The sequence below is a fragment of the Dermacentor variabilis genome, chromosome 1 (genome assembly GCF_050947875.1).
Source record: "Dermacentor variabilis isolate Ectoservices chromosome 1, ASM5094787v1, whole genome shotgun sequence".
NCBI lineage: Eukaryota > Metazoa > Arthropoda > Arachnida > Ixodida > Ixodidae > Dermacentor > Dermacentor variabilis.
Window position 1 is genome coordinate 219,357,158 of NC_134568.1, and position 13,017 is coordinate 219,370,174.

At 43.4% G+C, this 13,017-nt stretch overlaps 1 protein-coding gene across 8 annotated transcripts in view; it reads left to right on the forward strand.

Moving 5' to 3' along the window:
- Positions 1-13,017, forward strand: part of AP-1gamma (adaptor protein complex 1, gamma subunit) — a 198,357-nt gene that overhangs the window by 50,926 nt on the left and 134,414 nt on the right. The window lies entirely within an intron of this gene.

The window sequence follows — 13,017 nt, forward strand, 5'->3', positions numbered from 1 at the left end:
GTACAGCATGGTTTGAACAAAGTATCAAAATGGGCAGAGAAAAACGGATTTAAAATCAATCCTCACAAAAGTTCTTGTGTTCTTTTTACACGAAAGAGAGGCCTGGTCCCGGATCCTTGCTTAGAACTGTGTGGACAACAAATTCCTAGCAACAAAGAGCACAAATTCCTAGCTATTATACTTGACGATAGACTCACTTTCATTCCACACATCAAATATCTGAAAGAAAAATGTCTAAAAACAATGAACTTAATGAAACTTCTATTCAAGACTATGTGGGGTAGTGACAGAAAGTGTCTAATGAATCTCTACAAGAGCCTAATACGGTCACGAGCCTAATACGGTCAGATGCTGGATCCTGTCCATCATCTCGGTATCCGCCTAGCCATTGGTGCTTTCAGAACAAGCCCGATCGAAAGCTTATATGCCGAATCGAATGAGTGGCCGCTGCACTTACAGAGATCATACGTCAGCTTTACTTATTTCCTTAAAGTGCACTCCACTCCTGAACACCCATGTTTTAATACCATTACTGATACGACATATGCTACACTTTTCCGCAACCGTCCGTCTATAAGACAGCCTTTCTCGCTGCGTGTGAAGGAGCATAGCGATGAAGTGCATGTCCCACTCCTCGAGCTTCCCTTAATGCACCTAACCAAGCCCTTACCTCCTTGGGAGTGGCAGGTGATAGAATGTGACCTATCCTTTCTAAAAGTCACAAAACACGCTCCAGAGGTCGAAATAAGAATGCATTTCCTACAAATTCAGTGCAAGCACTCGTGCACAGACTTCTACACAGACGCTGCTAAGTCACATGCCGGAGTGTCCTATGCAGCCGTCGGTCCATCCTTCTCGGAATCTGATATACTACATCCAGAAACAGTCCTGTTCCACGTCACCGGCACCACTGGCTGGGCCTCGGCTGAGCGAATGCTGCTACCACAACCAGTTCTCAAGCAGCGAGCCATTTTCTACTAAAAGCGGCCGGGATCCACCAGATGTCGCGCCGCCAAACCTAATTGATGGTCATCCACTCGGCTGGCAACTTAGAACCATGTCAGCTGACCTGCCTGAATATAACCACGCACCCTTCTTCCACACTTCGGGCCACGCTACCGCAGTTGGAATGTTTCGCTCACAGTTTGCACTCGTACAGGTCCTGTTCGTGGCGTTGCTTGGCCAGTCCTGTTCCACGTCACCGGCACCACTGGCTGGGCCTCTGCTGAGCGAATGCTGCTACCACAACCAGTTCTCAAGCAGCGAGCCATTTTCTACAAAAAGCGGCCGGGATCCACCAGATGTCGCGCCGCCAAACCTAATTGATGGTCATCCACTCGGCTGGCAACTCGGAACCATGTCAGCTGACCTGCCTGAATATAACCACGCACCCTTCTTCCACACTTCGGGCCACGCCACTGCAGTTGGAATGTTTCGCTCACAGTTTGCACTCGTACAGGTCCTGTTCGTGGCGTTGCTTGCCCAGTCCTGTTCCACGTCACCGGCACCACTGGCTGGGCCTCGGCTGAGCGAATGCTGCTACCACAACCAGTTCTCAAGCAGCGAGCCATTTTCTACAAAAAGCGGCCGGGATCCACCAGATGTCGTGCCGCCAAACCTAATTGATGGTCATCCACTCGGCTGGCAACTCGAAACCATGCCAGCTGACCTGCCTGAATATAACCACGCACCGTTCTTCCACACTTCGGGCCACGCCACCACAGTTGGTATGTTTCGCTCACAGTTTGCACTCGTACAGGTTAGTTACCTTGAAGCTTCATGTTATCGTAGCAACAATCCTTGTCTCATTGCGGTGTCGTGGCCCCCTGATATGTCCAACGGTATCAAGCGGTTTGCACGTACAGCACTGTATCTTTTGCGCCTGTTATTGCTAGGCGGAGACATTGAAGCGAACCCTGGTCCAATGACGAAAGCACCAGAAGAAAAACTTGACATGGTATTCAGTGCTGTACAACGCTTGGAAGCGAGTAATTCTAACTTGTTGGAATCAGTGAACAAAGTGTTACAGATACACATTGGGCTAAAAAATGATCTTGAAGTACTAACTAAACGCGTACATGAAGTTGAAGGTAAACTTGAGTCACTTTCCTCAGAGAGACGAATCTCAAGCCAAGAAGTTAATCTAGCCAAAATGCAAAATCAAATCCAGGATTTAGAATCAAAATTTGCATCAGGAGTGTCGCCTCAGTCTTGCAGCAGCAGCAGCGAGCGTGATATATTGATGATGCACGATAAAATAGACGATTTGGAAAACCGCTCAAGGCGCTCTAATCTCCTCTTTTATGGCATACAATACACGGGTGATTCGGAAGACTGGGAAACGTCCAAGCAAATAGTAACTAAATTCTGCAAAGATCAACTAGGAGTATCAACAGCTTCAATCGCACATGCGCATCGCCTCGGACGATTTTCAAATGAACACACTCGACCAATTATTGTGAAGTTTTTCAATGAAAAAGAAATCGAAACAGTGCTTAGTAATGGCCACAAGCTGAAAGATACTAACTTTGGCATTTCTCGTGATTACTCTGAGGTGGTTCGCGATAAAAGACGTAAACTTTGGCAGTTCTATAAAACCATAAAGAAAGAAAAAGACCGTGTAAGCCTTTTCTTTAACAAACTAAAAATTAACAAGGAAGTATACGTATTGGACACTCAAGCAAATTGTGCGAAGCTCGTTTCCCCGGTTGTGTCTCCAGTTTGACATAGCGCCAACTTTTCAACTTCACCTAAGGTTCCACAAACACCACAAACATTAACAAATGATTACGATTAATACTGAGGACGGTTGCTGCTTTTTATACACTAACATTAGAAGCGTTATGTCTAAAAATGTCGCACTATCTTACCTGATCGACTCAACATCGGCAACAGTAATAGCATTAACTGAAACTTGGTTGAACGATGCTACTCCTAATGAAAACATATTCGTTTGGGAAGCTGATTTTAATATCTTTCGTTGCGATAGGGAAAATCGTCGAGGTGGTGGTGTCCTCCTTGCAATAAACAGACAGTATATTGTAATGCCCGTGGTTAGTAGCACTTTCCTTGAATGCATAGTAACTTGTTTTAAATTCAGATCAAGTAACGTAATTATTGGTGTCTTTTATCGCCCACCAGACCTTACTCATGGGTTCACAGCGGAATTTCATCACATTTTTACTGGACTTACTTATCGGTTTCCACATTCTAATGTAATCATTTTTGGTGATTTTAATTTCCCAGACATAGCATGGTCCACACAATCAACCTATAGCACACAGTCAGAGTCGCATGTGTTCCTCCAGTGTTGTCTTGATTTCAGCCTAACCCAATTAATTTCAAGGCCGACACGATGCTCTGCGCACTCTTCTAATATTCTTGATTTGATCCTAACGAACAATCCAGATATATGTTCTGAAATAACTCAAATTACTGGTCTATCCGATCATGATGTTTTAACTGGTCGCTTTGTTCCTTCACCTATCAAAAGGCAAATTATCAGCAAGCAGATTAGTTGTTACAAAAGAGCTAACTTTGATCGTATTAACAATGAACTATCGCTTTTTTCTATAGACTTTCTGAGAGATTACTTGTTGCGGACAGTAGAAGAAACAAGAAAACTGGTTACTACTTAAAAACGCACTCACTAATCTCATAGATAAATACATCCCGGTCATTTCCATAAAATCCGATAACACTGCTCCTTGGTTTTCGCTGAACCTTCGTTGCCTAAATAACAAGAAAAAAAGATTATTCAGGCAAGCTGACAGAAATCGATTATCTAAATCCTGGCGTCGGTACAAAGCATGTGACGAAGAATACCAAAGTTTACTCAAAGCCACGCGCAGACAATTCTATAAACGGGACCTGTCATCGATGTTAACAACTAACCCTCGGCGCTTTTGGCGTGTCATTAATCCCAAGCATAATTCTGACATCGTCCTTACTGATCATGACGGCGCAGCGTTAAGTGACACTGATTGTTCCCAACTACTGAACGAAACTTTTTCATCGGTATTCACGCACGAATGTTTGGAACCGTTAGCCACCATGACTCGCACTGATTCGTTTATGCCGGAAATAATAATTACCAATTCTGGAATTTATTCTCTCCTCACTAATCTTAAGATTTCATCTTCCGCTGATAATACTGGCTTAAATAAAACAATTCTAAAAAATATTGCCCCAAGCATCTTCCCAGTACTGTCCGCCTTATTTTCACAATCACTATCAACAAGCGTTATCCCTCACGAATGGAAGGTGGCTAAGGTAGTGCCATTTTTCAAGTCTGGGGATCGTTCTTCACCGCTTAACTATCGACCAATTTCTTTAACAAGTAACATTTGTAAATTATTCGAACATATTATACATTCCCAGGTCATTAACTACCTTGAAGAACATAACCTCATATTTAAGCAACAGCACGGTTTTCGCAGAGGCTATTCATGTGACACTCAGCTCGCTGGTTTTATTCACGACATACATTCATCAATAGACACCGGAGTTCAAGTAGATGTCGTATTCCTAGATTATTCAAAAGCATTCGACCGTGTCCCTCATCGTTGACTTATTCACAAACTTACACAGCTGAACATTGACTCTACTGTTGTCACATGGATAAAAGACTTTCTTTCTAACAGGATGCAATTTACATCGGTTAACAATCACAACTCATCTCTAGTCCCCGTAACATCTGGTGTACCACAGGGAAGTGTGCTTGGGCCCCTACTTTTTCTAATTTATATTAATGATCTACCAGACGGCATCAAATCCAATATCAGACTATTTGCTGATGATTGCGTCATATATCGTAATATTCACTCTAACTATGATCACGACATTCTTCAATATGACCTAAACGCAATAAACGTATGGTGTTCAACTTGGCTAATGCCTCTAAATCTTAATAAAACTAAATTCATGTCTTTTACTAATCAGGCGCCCCGAACATCAACATCTTACATCTTAAACAACAGCCTTGTTGAACAAGTTTCCAGCTACAAATATCTTGGCGTACACTTAACCCCTAACTTGACGTGGAATAATCACATTAACCATATCCTCGCTTCTGCAAACCCTTTGCTTGGTTTCCTTAAACATAACCTCAAACAAGCTCCCGTACACTTACGCAGATTGGCATACACAACACTAATACGCCCTAAAATAGAGTACGCGTCAGCCATATGGGATCCCCATCAAGCATACCTAATAACTGACTTAGAAGCCCTGTAGAACCGTGCTGTACGCTTCATCTTTTCAGATTACTCACGAGAAACCAGTATAACAGCACGAACCCGCCGTGGTTGCTCAGTGGCTATGGTGTTGGGCTGCTGAGCACGAGGTCGCGGGATCGAATCCCGGCCACGGCGGCCGCATTTCGATGGGGGCGAAATGCGAAAACACCCGTGTGCTTATATTTAGGCGCGCGTTAAAGAACCCCAGGTGGTCAAAATTTCCGGAGTCCTCCACTACGGCGTGCCTCATAATCAGAAAGTGGTTTTGGCACATAAAACCCCAAATACTAGTATAACAGCATTAAAAAATCGCGCCGAACTTGAAGCCTTGTCACTTCGCCGTAATAGATCTCGTTTAACACTATTCCATAAGCTCTACTATCACGTATCCCTTCATAACGAGTTCATGCGTAAACCCTCAGCCATTTTTCCGCGTCGGGATCATTCTTGCAAAGTTAAATGCATAATGTGTCATTCCCTCGCATTTGGTCAGTCATTCATACCTCGCACCGCGAAAGAATGGAATAATCTGCCATCGCACATTGTCACTGAAACAAATGCCTTAAAATTTACAGACGCTCTATGCAGTACCATGAATACCTAATATATCACGTCTGACTCTCTGATTTGTAAACATTTTTTTTCTTTTTTGTTTGTTAATGCGCCGTTAACCAAGCTTCCACGACAGTGTCACATTTTGTACAAACTATTTAGAGTTGCTGTACTGATAACTATCATTATTTTTTTGTGTTTGTACGTTGATGCACTGTAATTAATTTTATCCCAGTTTTGTTTTTCCATTGTATTTACATTACGCACTGTTCACCTCACCTATGTAACATTTACCCTATGTAATACCCTCCCTAGAGGGCCTTTAGGGTTATTGTGAAATAATAAAAATAAAGAAAGTATCTTTACGGCAGAGGCCTACGCTTTATGGGGGGGGGGGGGTCGGCTGTAAAGCATATAAAGAAAGCAAAACTCCAAAAAGCTGTTATATATACAGACTCCCTAAGTGTGGTGAAGGCCTTAATGTCAGCAGTGTCTGTCGCAGAACGCATCTTAAGAGAAACGCGATCCAGCACGCAGAAGTCAGTTGCCGATGCCCCTCCTGGCATACGCCCTAAAGTAAGTGTCGTACCATACATGCACGGGATATCCCACAACTTGAAAAAGATTGCCCAAAGGGCGAACGTAAGAGTTGTTTTTTCTGCTCCCGACAAGCTCGGCAAGCTTTGCAGGCTGACTGATCCAAATGCCGTCCCTTCCGATAAGTGCAGAAAGCATCACCGAAAAAAGTTTGTCGAGTGTGTACGCCGGGTGGTGTACAACCTCTCGCTTTCATGTGGGAAGAAATATATCGGACAAACTGGGTGTTGCTTCAATGATCGGCTCCGCGAACACAGCAACAATGTAAAAAACGGCTCAGGTGGTTTCTTGGCGATCCACTGTCTCGATCATGGGTGCAAGCCTCTTGAGGATCAATGCACGATTGTTTCCCGTGGCAGAACACAGCTCATCCGTGAGATATCTGAAGCGCAGATGATCGCGAAATTGGGTGATGCGTGTGTTAGCTTCCCGTCTCTGGCTCTCACAGAAAAAGAATTACGTTACTTGGACGCGGCGTCACATGACACGTAACCATGTTACATGACTTCGCACTTCATTTCCTTGTAAGCGCATGCGCGATCTACGTTGCCTGCCATGTATAAAATGACGCAGTGGCACAATAAACTTAGTTGAAAGTTTGCGCTTGGTGTGTCGTCTTCTTTCTCGTCCGTGTCGTTTTTTATGTCGCGCAATATCATTTAAGCCTTAATGTCACCCTACAAACATAAAAATCCTGTACTTACTGAGGTCTATTCCGACCTGTGTAAAGCTTATCTATCTAACCAGCAAATCATCATATGCTGGGTACCCGGCCACAGGGGAATCGAAGGTAACGTTTTGGCAGACCAGATGGCTACGTCAATTGCACTCCCTGCTGTTAATAATACTACTTTGGTGCCTCTCACAGATCTGAAACCTTACATACGAAAGAAACTGTGAAACCACTGGCAACGCATGTGGGATGCAGAAATAAATAATAAACTGCACGTTATAAAGCCACAATTAGGTTTTTGGCCCTCCCCAACAAAATATCGGCGAACACATGTCCTATTCTGTCGCCTCAGATTAGGACACACATTTGGTACCCATCATTTTCTACTTACTGGAAGTGAACCTCCAACCTGTGGTAGATGCGGTGAGAGGCTGACCGTCCTCCATGTCCTCTTGGAGTGTCAGAAAGCCGAACCTGAAAGAAAGAAACATTTTCCGCTTGCATACCGTTATTACATCCCTCTACACCCGGCTATGTTTCTTGGTAAGGAACCGCTTTTTAACACCAAGGCAGTCCTCGACTTTTTAAAGGATGTAGTTCTACACATTATAAGCCCATTAAATTCGTAGAGCATCCTTGCTCCAGAGGATGCCGCTGCGATAATTGTTTTGAATAGCACGTGCCTCCAGGCCCTTGTGTTCAAGGGCTCTAAGGAGGCAGTAGTGCTCTAGCATATCTTATATAACCTGATATATTTTTAGACATCATATCATTCTTTTTAAATGTGTCTTATTGTTCATAGTACACGCCATAAGTAATCGCCATTCTTTTATAATACAGATTTTACGCACTTTAGCGCGACCATTTTTAAGGCCCCTCTACAGCCACGTCACACCAACTTCATAAAACTCATGATTTCACTGCAAACTCATTAACACGGACATGGCGCTCTTTGGCCATACTTGGCCCTTGTGCCATAAAACATTAAACATTCATTCATTCAACTGGTTCAGGAATTTCCTTTCTTCTAATGAGTGCCCCGACAAGCGGCAGTCATTCCATCATTTCGGTGTGAATGCTGCACTTTTAAATAGCACCAGCTGCCCAGAAAATTAATTTCTTCAGGGTGCAGCTGGCAAAAACAAAGTGGAAGTATGGTTCTCCTGGGTTTTAAAAATGGCGGCGCGGAGTGAAGTGGCTGCAGCGACGATGGCTGCCTTTTCAATGCTGAAATTGTGGTATTTTTGGACGATTCTTCATCTGAACTAAACATTTAGATCTGGAAAACTCTAGCGAGTTGCTTTCATAGCTTTAACTTATCACTAATGATTACAAGGAAGACATAGAGCATCTGGTGACCTCTCAAGTGAACATGGCTTGACAGAAATGCTTTGCCATCGGCCTCCCTGTAATTATTTTCCATGCCGTGCCTAGCAATAAATTGTCGCATTGAAGATTACAAAAGCATGCTAGTCTTTTGTTACAAAAGGTATTGCGCTACATCAGCAACTCAAAAACATGAAACAATAATTGGTGGTAAATGTCACCAGAAAATAACAAATAAACTGCCAATATTTCAATATCACAAAAAGAAAGTTAGAGATTTTTTTTGCAGGACCAATGCATTTAAAAATTCTTTTTTCCTGCGCACGATTTCCGTATGGAACGCATTACCTGCCACAACTGTCGACTGACCAACGGTTTCATCCTTTCTTTCTGCACTTTGTGTGAGCGTTCATCCCTCGTTTTTACCAGTCAAATCATGATTGTGAAATGGTTTCTCTTATGTTGTTTGTTATGCAGATTCTTGTTCGGTGTCTGTTATCTTGTTCGATCTTATTTCATACGTGTTTTTTTGTTCCAAATGCCTACACCTGCCTAAGGCCTGGTAACAAGGCTGGCAGTACTTGTAAAATACTTGTAAAATAATAATGAGAACTGCTCACAATGAACCAGTAATTAAAAAGAATTGGAAATTTTAGTGGTTCTCTAAAAAAAAATTGGTATGAAAAGGGTTAAGATCGGGGTGTAAGTCCGCAGCAAAACATAAAACAGGCAGAAAAGTGAGCAACGGACAACAATGTCATAAAACGATCGCCTTCGAAGTAGAAAATAATTGATGGAAATTGGTCTAAATGAAGCTTTAACGAGCTAGCATTACAAAATGGCGCCTTGTAAGAAATTTACGGTGGATTTTGGTGATGAAACGTCCTGTAACGATCATCAGCCATGGTAGCATACCTTGCAGAGCAAAGGTAAGCTTTAGTCAAGACAAGATTCTCGAACAACCACTTTTGGTGACACTTATCACCTCCGCAGTATTTCATGTGACTTTGCACCACACGCGTCAAGCGTTCTCGACACATGAGACACAACGCCGCTTCAAGAGCTGTCAATTTAACCAGTATGCGTGACCTTGGGGCCAATTACTGATCACTGACCAAGCACTAATGCGAACATATTAGCGGCAAGCATTCTGCGACGGCTTGTGGCCCGTTAACACATTGGCCAGCAGTGAATTTTTGTCACTGCCGCACGCTTAGGCCATTAATCCTAATTGGCGCTGCGTTGTTGAATTTTAGTGACTCAAGTTAAAATTTGGTGCCGAATTGATGCAGATCTATTCACAGCGGCCGCACGATCCTTTGAGAGCTGATAAACCACCTCGCAAACAAGAGTGAATGTACGGGATAGGAATAAAGTTGCTCACTGATGGCAGCCATCTTTGCAAGAAGCCGTACGCGGCCTCTCCTTCCCGACAGGGTTTGTGGACTGATATCGGTCTCTTTTTATATATACAAGGTGCTAGCCAAAAGTTCCGGGGATTTAGTCGTAAAAAAGATGTGTTCACCATAATGCTTCTGTCTTCTTCAAAGTAGTACCCTTGAGCATGTATACGCCGATCCCAGCGTTTCTGCCACGATTTCATGCATTCATGGAAGTCTGCAGGCGACAGTGTGTTGAGGACTGCCAGCAATTCTGACTGGATCTCTTCAACAGTGTGAAACCGACGTCCTTTCGGTCTCAACTTCAGCTTTGGGAACACGAAAAAGTCGCAAGGGGCGAGGTCATGTGTATGGGGTGGTTGTGGAAGTACTGTGATTTATTTGGAAGTCAGGAACTGTCAAACGAGTGATGTGTGAGCGGTCGCATTGTCGTGATGAAGGTGCAGCTTCTGTTCATCACTGAGCAGTGTTGGCGCAAATTTTGCAGAAATGCGCCTCATGTTCTGAACATCCTACAAAATTGCGATTGTCCTGCAATGCAGCAGACATCCTTTATAGTTAGCCTGCGATTTCCAATGATAGCCTTACGAACATCAGCTATCGTTGCCACAGTTGTGCTCGTTGGCGGCCATCCAGAACGTTCGTTGTCGTCAACAAACATTGAAGCATTTGAAGCGTTTATGCCATAAAAACTCCCTAGTTTGGCTCATGGCGTTGACTCCAAAAGCGTCCTCTAGCATACGATAAGTTTCTGCCACAGTTTTGCCAAATTTAAAACAAAACGATGCAAATCCTTTGCTCCTTGAAGTCTGCCATATTGGTTACTAAGAAATGCGCCAAATCAGTGAAAAATTGCATTGCAAAACACTTCGCAAAACAGTACTTCTTAGATGAAAGTCGTTCAGAACACTGATCTGCAAGGCATACTGCAGGCCACATGTAGCGGCGGAAATGTGTACCACACTCAGTTTCCCGCGCTTTTCAAGTTCCCGGAATTTTGAGTAGCACCTCGTATTTAGCTTCGATCAACCCGTCGCAAGACTAGCTTTGAATTTACACGGCGGGTGAAAAAGTGTCATGTTACTAGTGCACCGATGACCTGGCTGCATACATTTGCACTGCGGGCAGATGGATGGGGGGAGCGTGGTGCAAAGTTGCTGTGACCCTCCCAATTTAAGATACTTGGACAGGTTGCAAATTGCGCCAAACCTGACAGTTAAAAGGCACCTGCTCTTTACCGTTGGCACTGACTGTGATTGACCCGCACTACACCAACGATGGCTATGTCAGAGTGGTAATCGAGTCTGTGCGATCTCACACACGCTCTTGGGGCAAAGGAACGACAGCGCAGTAGTGCAAACAATCACAAGGGCATTTATTGCACTTTTCATGCACTAATGCCTGCTAGCCGAATATGTTCGCCCCTATGCTGGACACCAATGCCTTATCGTTCGCATATATGGTCGCATGAACAGTGGTGCGTTCGAACGATCGTGTTCGTCCACTCCAGTGTCCCGCTCCTAAGCCTTTCTCAGGATGGTTCCGCGAAGCATGGATCGGTGCACGCGCAGAGCATCGCGCCACTCACCAACCCCCATACCAAAGAGGAACATCCTACTCCCTTTTGCGCCCAAGTAACCTTGCCGTTGGGTGGTGTTAACAGCGCAGCACTCGTGCCATCTCGTAATATGGTGCAACCACACCGACCACTACCGGCGCTTAGCTACGGGGAGAAGCCAGATTACAGGAGATGCAAGAGCCATGTGGGGAAAATATCAGGGGACACGTGAGAGTCAAGCATCTCTACAAGTCACGTGATGCGCGCTGTACATGCTTTTGTCTGTTGCACAAATTGGCCTTACCCACCTGCCGTAAAGATGGGAAAGCTCTTGTGTATTTTGAATGAAAACTGGAACGCTAGACTTACTATGCAATAAAAGACTGCCATAAAACACAGGTTCACTATTAAGCTGAGAACCTCATTGGTATTTAGTACAACATAACGTCACTAATTCTTTATTTTCAGAAGGAAAAAGCACTCGAGTCTATTCAACAGACATTCCACTGATAAAATATTTTCCAGAGCTTCATGTACTAGAACTGAGCTGTAATCATTGCTGGCATTCTAATTTGGAATTCCCTTTAACCCGTTGAGGGTCAATTTTTTTTTGCCAAATGTATCTCCCCAGGGTCTATTTCTTTTATTGCAGATTTAAAATCTTCAGAGTGATCTATTTTGAAAAATGTTCACCATAATTTTTGTAGTCACCATACAGTAATCAAAAATATTTTCTGTAGGTAAAAAACATGCATTGTTTGTACATGAATACAGATGTGCTTGCATAAGTACTTAGAATAAAAATAAAGAAGTGATACACTGGAATAAATATTCTGATTCCGCACTTGGGCTGTAGTCCGTATAGAAGGAATCGCCACTCTACTCAATTGTAGAAGAGCAACTGGCATGCATGTCCATAGTGTAATTGAACTGTGTATATGGGCGTACGCAAGAAAATTCGATGGTTGTGCACCCGTCAGAAAAGCCAATCTAGTCAGAAACTAGCAGCAATCCTTCATCCCATTGCCAACAAGGGGCAAAAAGATTCCGCGAGTCTCAAGAAAATAAATGCAGGCATGACAGCATGGTCCATAAAGGGAGGCATTGTTTATATATACCAGCACCTCCCTGTAATCAGATGTAATGGCACCCCTGTGAGCAATAAACAAGCAAGCAACTAGTGGTGACACTTAGAGAGATTCAAAAACAACAAAAACAGCCAGTGAGAGAAAACCAAAACTAACCGCTGTGCACCCGCGAATACAGCAAGTGGTCACTGATGCACCGGCATAAACAAGCCGTAGAGTATCTTGTATCCAAGCAGGCTGTCAGCACTGTCTGCACAAGAGAGACTTAAAAAATTGGCTTGTTTTTCAAACATGCAGGCATCGTTGTAAATATACGGCATCGACCACTTGGGACTTGTTTGCGGTGTTGTATATTGAAGGCACTGACCTTCTAAGGGTTAATAAGAGTAGAGCGTACTACATATCTTGTCTTCTATGTACCGAAGTTGCTGATAGCTAGCTACATTTTTGTTATGCAATGCTGGGTGGCTCCTGAGCATGTGCAGCACTGTGTTTTGTTGCGCAAAATTTATAAGCATTAAACTTTGTGATAAGTTTTCTGATATTCAATACTTCATTCAATATTCTACTCTTTTTTTTATATTCA